This window comes from Benincasa hispida, chromosome 11 (genome assembly GCF_009727055.1).
Source record: "Benincasa hispida cultivar B227 chromosome 11, ASM972705v1, whole genome shotgun sequence".
NCBI classification, from domain to species: domain Eukaryota; kingdom Viridiplantae; phylum Streptophyta; class Magnoliopsida; order Cucurbitales; family Cucurbitaceae; genus Benincasa; species Benincasa hispida.
Window position 1 is genome coordinate 17774662 of NC_052359.1, and position 8220 is coordinate 17782881.

The following is an 8220-nucleotide window of genomic DNA, read 5'->3' on the forward strand; positions in this document are numbered from 1 at the left end:
GTGTGACAGCTTTGTATCAGAGCATAAGTTTCTGGGAAGGTTAAAGAGTTAGCTGATACCAGCTTGGTATCAGAGCAAAGGTATACGTAAACTTAGGAAAGGTTTGAGCTATCTTAGTATTAGAGAATAAGGTTTTGGGTGAAAGAGACCCAGATCTTAGTATTAGTCTTAGAGCATACATAAACTCTACTAGTGGAGGTCCTGAAGCTAAACGGGACCCAGATCCGAAGGGGAAAAGAGTTAGAGACTCAGTAGAGCAGGAAGCGACTTCTGCAAACGAGTCGAATACACCACGGGTAGATGTAGATCCTCAGATGGAGGATCGAGTGTTTGATCGAATCGCTCAGAGATTGGCGGCGAGTGTAGGATTGATTTAGACCAATTTAGAGAATAAATTCGACGTCGAGAGGCTGAAAGCTTTAGAAGTCACCACGTTAGATGGAGCCATAGATCTAGTAGACACTGATTTGGTTGGACTGGATTGAGATATGTTTTAAGGTTATGAGATGCCCCGAAGATCGTAAGGTTGAGTTAGCGACATTCTTGCTGCAGAAAGGGGCTGAGAAGTGGTGGAAAGTGATAGAGGCTAAAAGAAATAGTTCGGAAACTATGACTTGGTCTGAGTTTAGACAGATATTTGAGGATAAATACTACCCTAGTGCTTTTAAAGAAGCGAAGAGGGAGGAATTCCTTAGTCTAACTCAGGGAGTGATGACGGTTGCCGAGTATGAGCAAAGATTTACTGTTATCATAGTATGCCCTTCCGATCATCGCAGAAGAGAAAGGGAGGTGTAGAAGATTTGAGAATGGCCTAAGAAGAAAGATGCATACACCAGTTACCTGTACATCCAATTGGGTGAATTTCACTCAGTTAATGGAGATCGCTATCCGACTAGAGTAGAGTGTAGCGAGGGTAGATGTACTCCAGCCAGGTGAAGGACAGTTTAAGATGCATGGAGAAACGAGAAGTAAGAGATTTAGACCTCCGTTCTCTGGACAGTCGGGTATGAGGAGTTTTGGAGGCACGAGCCAACAAAGCTCAGGTGGAAAGAGGTCAAGACCTATAGTTGGACCGAGTGATAGATCAGTATCGGGTCGTGCTAGCGAGTCAGTAGCTAGTACAGGAAGGAGACCACTTTGTGTAAACTGTGATAGGCCCCATACAGGAGTATGTTATGGCAATAGGAATGTGTGCTTCCAGTGCGGACAAGCGGGGCATTTCAAGAGAGATTATCCCCAGCTAAGTCATAGAGCCCAAGGTCGAACTCGGGGATTCAGTTAACCAAACGCAGACCTTGCGTTGTATTTACTGTATGGGTTTGTCCTAAATAAATGTGAGAAATGTGTTATTTACACTAAATTGTTGTGCCTGTACAAGAGATGCAAAAGAGTTGAGTGGTGAATGATGGATCATGCGAAAATGGAATTTAAGTTAAGTGGATGCGTCGGTCTAAGAGAGTGTACACAACTAGGATATGATATGGATGAAATTGAGTGATTTGCTTATCTTTTGCTTATGCATTAGACTTCATTCAACATTTCTCAACGCGAATGACATACAAAGCCTATCTCTAGGATGCATGCGTCTAACACAAAATGCAATAGACACCAGTGAGTCTATCTCTAGCTATACTAGACGTCCTGCTTAATGCAACTTAGTTATTCTTTCGAACAATCTAAGTTAAAAGATGTTTTACCAATTTGTCAAATTGACTTGAGCTTTTGAATGAAATTTTGCATAAAGTATTAATGCATTCAACATAAAAAAGAAATAAACAATGGCAAGTATGATGGATCAAACATATGAATTTTATAAAGAAACAGAGTCTTTACAAAAGCGATACTTAATCAAATGGAATGAAGTGATAAATGAGAAGAAGGAAACTGAGTCAAGCCAAAGAATACAATCTCATGTATTTCTTTGGCTCAATCTCGTTGTGTACAATCACTTGTTTAGGACTTGGATGGAGTATCTTTCTCAAGAGTAGCTTCCTTTGCTCCCTGACCGATGGTGGTGGTGGTCTCAACCCTTCTGATCGTCTAGCACCACAGTACAACCTCTATAGAACTAAAACTATGAATACAATATACAGAGAGTAAGGATCTTGATAATTTTCGAACTCCTTTATTATGGAGGGACTTCATCTATTTATAGGCGTTGGTCACGTCCACTTGGTGAATGGGCAGCATTAAAGTCCATGCCCTTGTCAGCATTAAAGTTCATGCCCTGATTAGCCGCCTCACTCTCGGAAGCTTTTCAGATGCCGCCTGCTGCGTGGAAGCTTTTCAGACGCCACCTCTGCAGGTACCCATACTTGCAAGTGGTGATGTGACACAATCAGCCTGGAGCAATGAATCTTCTCTGCGTTGAACTCCCTCCGATGCATGGCCCATGCGTTAGAGCTTTTCCTGCGGCACTTCTCTAATGCTTTAACGTTAATCCTTGCGTTGAAATCCTGCAATACAGTGCGTTAGTGTCGCGATATTTAGTAACAGAACTTCTTTTGATTTGAAAATGAAATCCCAACTCCCTATTTATAGGCGTTCAAATTGCTCGTGGGATCCCAACTCCAGAATTTCTCTTAATCGACACCTAGATTTTAATTGACGTTTTTCCTTACGTCTTCAAGCTTTGTTTGTATTCAAATTAGGGTTTTTACATGCATAATCCACGAGAACATAGCCAAATTCAATGCATATACACTTGTCCGATCGTTCGATGCATAGGCGAGGCCCTTCGATCGCGTGGGCGTGACGTTCGAATGCAGCACCGGACAAGGCGTGGCTGACACACGGGCTGCTCTCGCTCTCTCGCACTTTCTCGCTGGTCTCGCTCTCTCCACTCTCGCTCTCGCCCATTTCCTCTCCAATCTCGCTGGTCTCGATCTCTACACGTTTTTCCCAGATTTTCCCCAAAATAATTTCCCACATTTTTCTCAGTTCTTCAATCCTTTCTTCATCCATAACGCATTTCACATAACTTTTCTATACTTAGCCGAAATTTCCCCAAATTTTCCAAACTTAATTTCCATATTATTCCACACTAGCTCAACCTACTTATCATTTTTCCCCAACTTTCCCAACTCAATTCCATATTTTTCTTTTCAAATCCACATTCTTTCTTCACCATTCCACACTAACTTTCTCATCAACATACTTATTATACAAATTTAATTTCAATTTTATCAATTAAAGTTCAACTTAAATTATTTAAGGAAAATCTACTTTAACACTTAGAAATTTCCTTCCCTTTAACATAGGATTTAACTTTCACTTAGTTAATTCCTTTTATCACTTGCTTAAGTAAAGAAAATAGAAATCCGAGTTTCACAGGAAATATACCAACAAGATCCTTCCCACAATGAGACTTTGCTTAAATTCTCAAAACTAGACTTCAATATATTACAAAAACTTCACCAAAAGGAGCTATGTGAAATCTGCAGGTACTCCTACCATTATAATATACTTCCATTTTTGTATCAAGCAAAATAACTCTAATGGACCTTATTGACATTATTTGTAGATGAGAACAGTTATAATATGTTTCTATTTATTATTATTTTTTTTTTTTTTAAGTATCACGATGGGTGCAAGGGGTATCGAAACTCCAACTATAGGAAGAAAGGTTTTGGTAACAATCATAGTTTAATACCCCATTTGGGATTTGCATTTGCAATCCTAAAAAGTAATTGAAGAAAAATCTTAACCACCTACCTTCTTTGATAAATCAAATTATTAGTTAATATAAGAGAATTGGTAAATCAAATTATTAGTTAATATAAGAGAATCACTTCTAAATTTTAACAATACTGTTAAAACTTTTAGATTCAAAGTTTTCTAAAACTTTGTTAATTTGTTAACAATTTAAATAAATATGTTATAACAATATTCATCTATATTAATATATTTTGTCATATCTATTTTCAAATTTTAATAATAATTATGTTTAAATTTTATCAAATAATTTTGATGAAACTAAATTAGTTAAAATTTAAATCATATGCAATTAAAAAAATATTGTAACAAGTTATAAATTAATTATCAAAATGAAAACAAGTAAAATAATGAACCTATTTTGATTCATATAACTCAACCATACCAATTTAATATTAATTTACCAAACACCTTCACTAATTTTTTAATTTAAAATTAAAATTTGCAAATATTATTTGCTTCTTTTGACCGTTCATTTTTGTAAAAGACACAGTACACAATGATTATTTTAAAGAGAAAATTTTAATGATAGAAAAAGTATCAAATTATTTATAGAAATAACAAGAAAAAAAAATAATGGATGTGCGCTAATAGATTTCTATTAACGTCTATGTTTAACAATGTACATGATTTCTTCTCTAAAACAAAAATCAAAGGAATAAACTATTCATGCAAAAGTTAATCAAGAATCCATTTCATTTTAGCTGTCTTTTTTATTCTTTTCTTTTATTTAGTTTTTTTAATACAAATGGGTATGAAAGTTTAAACGTAACATTGGACGTGAAAATTCTTCAAAAGTACAATACTTATTCAGATGATTTTTCAAAATATTGATTTCGTATTGTGAGGTAATACAACTTTTTTTTTTTTATTTCGACAATATGTAGGATGAGGAAATCAAACATCTATATCAAGGTCGGTATTAGTATTCAAAACCTGATTTGGTTTATTAAAATTAAATATTGGTAAAAGAGTAGACAAGAAAAGATGGAAGAAATTGGATGCTTAGAGCCTGATTTTCAAAAACGAAAAACTAAAAGTCAAATAGCTACTTAACCGCAACTAAGTTGATATATGATTTGACTAAAAGGTATTATTAATATTTTTTATTCCTTGCATCTAATAATCAATGTTGATTGTATGATGATTATGTTAGAGTTAACATGCAAGAGGCGGATGCAATTAAGATCTTAAGTACTCTAATTCCATCAATTTTAACAATCTAGCAAGCATGTTCATATGAAAAAAAAAAAAAAAAAATAGGGTTTCATAAATTATACATTTGTTGAACTCCTCAATTATTGAAATCCTGCTTAAATATTCATACTAAAACCTTGTAGACCACCACTTTATCTTCCCTACTATTCTCTAAGAACTTAGATTCGATGATGGAACCTAAAATGAGGTTGAATCGTGAAGGAATTTTAGAGAACTTTTCCAGATTTTGAATCAATGGTCTAGAGAGAACATCTTCTCTTCCAACCTTCAATTGCATCACTTTCTCAGCAAATGTTTTTCCTGTTTTATTCTTCTTTAACATGTAATTTCATTTCTTAGGAGTTTAACATAAATCCCACTTAATTTGAATGGTAAAATTAATATTTAAAGTGGGAAAATCCCACTTAGGGTATTTTCCCATTTTCAATTGAACTTTTCAATTTTAAATTTAAAATTCAATTTTTGTTGTTGAATTTGGAACCACCACTAATTTTTTTGAAGATTTTTGGGCACAAAAGTGGATTGTCCGACACCTGCAAAGGTTAACTTCTGTGGATTTTGATAAGATTCAAGGCTTTACAACTCTTCCAAATTGAGAATAATTTCTACAAATTACGTTGTTAAGTTTTGTTGGTGATTTTTGACACATGATTGAGTATTCAGGAGTTTGTGTTTATTTTTGTCCTCAATGCCACCACACGAACTGAAGGTAAAATCTTGCAGTCCTCCAATTTGAAGAGCTTTAGCTTCACTGAGCTTAAAGTAGCCACCAGGAACTTTCGTCCAAATAGTGTTGTAGGAGAAGGTGGCTTCGGTTCTGTTTTCAAGGGCTGAATTGATGAGCGTTCTTTTGCTGCTGCCAAACTCGGCACCCGAATGGTCATTGAAGTCAAAAGGCTCAACCAAGATGGTTCTTAAGGGCACAAAGAGTGGTTGGTGAGTTAGCCCCTCAAAATAACACTTTTAAGATGTATCCTTCTTGTACTTGATGTGTACTTTTCCACATTAGCTTTCCTTAGCAAATAATTGATGCTCTGTAAGACACTAACACTAAATGTAAAATGGGAGGTTAAATAGAAAAATCCTAAGCAAGGATAGTGGGGCAAAGAGAGAAAAACACAAAAAATTATCCAAAAAGGTGACTAAAAATCTAAACGCCTATGAAGGGCTTAAAACATATTGGACGCAATAAAGCATGGAGGATGGAAGTAAGAAAACTTGAAAAATGGCTAAGGGTTGCATACAACCAACGGAAAGGCATACATGAGCCATGCAGACACAGGCAGGAAGCATGCGTCGAGTGAGCATGCTAGGTGCAGGCCATGCGTTGAAGCCAAGCGCACAGGCCATGCACCAAGCACGCACCCATGCGTCGAGGATAAGCGCACAGGCTATGCGTCAAAGCGCGCAGCCCATGCATCGATGGTGTATGCCGAGTGTCACAATCGCTCTTTCGGAAGCTTCTCTTAGCGATTGTGCGGCACTTGTTTCCGCTCACGAACAAGTCAACGAACTCAAATACGGACTGCCGGTGGCACACCGAGTGCCTCTTGCAACCTCCACCCCCATTTTAGGAAAAACGGTTTTAGAAAACGGGTTTGGAGAAAAGGTTTTCGTAAGAAGTTTTTGTAAGTGTGAATTAAGAAAGAAAGATTGTAGTAGACTAGAAAGCAATAAGCAAAAACAACAGCTTTATAGAGTACTACTCCGGGTATGAGGAATTGATGGTTAGTCTTATCCCCATATAGTGCATTCTGAACAAAAAGCCAACTGGCTCCCTTGCATATGCAAAAGGGCGAGTGGTCACTTACAATGAAAATGTTAAGAAAGCAAGCTAACTAAGCTAATACAATACAAGATATGAAAGTATGCTAGAAGAGGTTTGGATCGGGCATGCGGCCATGGGCAACAGGCCCTGGACAAGCAAGGTCGTGACACCGAGCGCGCAGCCCATACGTCGATGGTGTATGCCAAGCGCGCAGTCCATACGTTGATGGTGTATGCGAAGCGTACAGCCATGCATCGATGGTGTATGCCGAGTGCCCTGCCTATGCATCGAACGGGCAAGAGGGCAAGCCATCGTATGCATTGAAGCACTGTCAAGTCTACCAAGTAGCCATGTGTCGATGCGCTATGCCAAGCCCATGCCCATGCGGCGAGACACGCCCATGTGGCAGAGAGTGCCTATGCGGCCGAGCATGCCTATACGGCCAAGCGCGCAAGCGCCTAGGCAGCACACCATGCGTCGATGATGAGCACTATGCCTCCATGCTTAGTAGGCCGAGCAAGCACCACCTAGCAAGCCATGCGTCGAGGGTGAGCGGCCACCCTATGGTTGGGGATGGCCAACTCATGTGTTGGCTAAGTGGGACTTTGATGAAGGAAAGGTGAATTGCTATGCGTTAAGGATAAAAGGTAAGGCTAATTGATGGAAAACTTCAAGGGAGAATGCCAAGAGTATACGAGTATAAGTCTTAAATAATTTAAGTAGAGAAATATGTGAAGTATTTAAGTAATTTAGGTGGAAAAAGGAAGATCACATAAAATTCTAGTAGGAGGTGGCTAAAGGAGATTTCATGCAATTGAAGTCTTATCACCTCAAGCAGGAGGTGGGTGAAGGAGATTTCATGTAAAAAAAGGAGATTTTGGCTGGCAAGCTGAAATGAGAACAACTCAGGACTAGGCTAAGGCTAGGCTGGGTAGACTAAGTGTTGGCAGCTCTAAAGTGAGACAAATGGGAGTTGTGTTGTCAACATGGGGTGAGTTTGAAATGGCTATAAATAGAGGGGTTGGGCAAGGGGATTTCATTCATACCATCACTTAAATCGTATGTTGAGAGCATATTTAGAGAGTTACGTTTGAGTTATTAGGCTGCCAAGTTGATTGGAGATCAAAAGAACCAATGAAATTACCAATCTGGTGTTTGGTTAGAGATCCTGTCCTTGAACACTCTTGCTTCTACCGGGGAGGAGGAATAAAAAATATTGGAAGAGTACTTACTAACCCAGTGAGCTTAGAATAAGAAATCACTGGGGCAAAACATAGTTGACAGCAATGCACTAGAATCACAATTCTCAGTATAATCTACTGCATTAATCCATCAGCGCTTCACATTCAATTCAATTATCATCCTCCAGTTCATCATTATCTGTGGAGCATGCTATAATACCTGGTATCATTATTGACTCAATGCACATACAACAGGAAACGTTCCTAAATCACTCCCGCCAAGTATGCACATCGTCATATGGTTCCCTATGTGCAGCTGACTTACTCAGAGGCTACTTG

The 8220-nt window shown here is 38.0% G+C and overlaps 1 pseudogene; it reads left to right on the forward strand.

Annotated features, from left to right (window-relative positions):
• The first annotated feature begins 949 nt into the window (after positions 1-949).
• Positions 950-8220, forward strand: part of LOC120090592 — a 16396-nt pseudogene continuing 9125 nt past the window's right edge.